The sequence below is a fragment of the Triticum aestivum genome, chromosome 3A (genome assembly GCF_018294505.1).
Source record: "Triticum aestivum cultivar Chinese Spring chromosome 3A, IWGSC CS RefSeq v2.1, whole genome shotgun sequence".
NCBI lineage: Eukaryota > Viridiplantae > Streptophyta > Magnoliopsida > Poales > Poaceae > Triticum > Triticum aestivum.
In genome coordinates, this window is record NC_057800.1 from 376,672,326 (window position 1) to 376,673,103 (window position 778).

Genomic DNA, 778 nt, shown 5'->3' on the forward strand with positions numbered 1-778 from the left:
GTGTTAGGTGATTCGGGTTGGGTGCTTCGGTGGTTTTGGGGAACTTGGTTCGTCGGGGTCGGCAACCTAGGTCGCAAGGGGAGAGGGGGTAGTCGAGTTTGTCCCTCGTGTTAGGTGATTTGGGTTGGGTGCTTCAGTGATTTTGGGCGACTTGGTTCGTTGGGGTTGGCAAACTAGGTCACCAGGGAAGAGGGGATAGGCTAGTTTGTCCCTAGTGTTAGGCAATTCGGGTTGGGTGCTTCGGTGGTTTTGGGCGACTTGGTTCGTCGGGGACGGCGACCTAGGTCACGAGTGGAGAGGGGGTAGGTGAGTTTTGTTGGGGAACGTAGCATGCAATTTCGAAAATTTTCCTACACTCACGCAAGATCTATCTAGGAGATGCATAGCAACGAGAGGGGGAGAGTGTATCCACGTACCCTCGTAGACCGAAAGCGAAGCGTTAGATTAACGCGGTTGATATAGTCGAACGTCTTCACGATCCAACCGATCCAAGTACCGAACATACGGCACCTCCGTGTTCAGCACATGTTCAGCTTGATGACGTCCCTCGCATTGGGCGATTCGGGTTGGGTGCTTCGGTGGTTTTGGACGACTTGGTTCATCGAGGTCGGCGACCTAGGTCGCGAGGGGAGAGGGGGTAGGTGAGTCTGTCCCTCGTGTTAGGCGATTCAGGTTGGGTGCTTCGGTGGTTTTGGGCGACTTGGTTCCTTGGGGTCGGCAACCTAGGTCATCAGGGAAGAGGGGGTAGGCGAGTTTGTCCCTCGTGTTAGGCGATTCG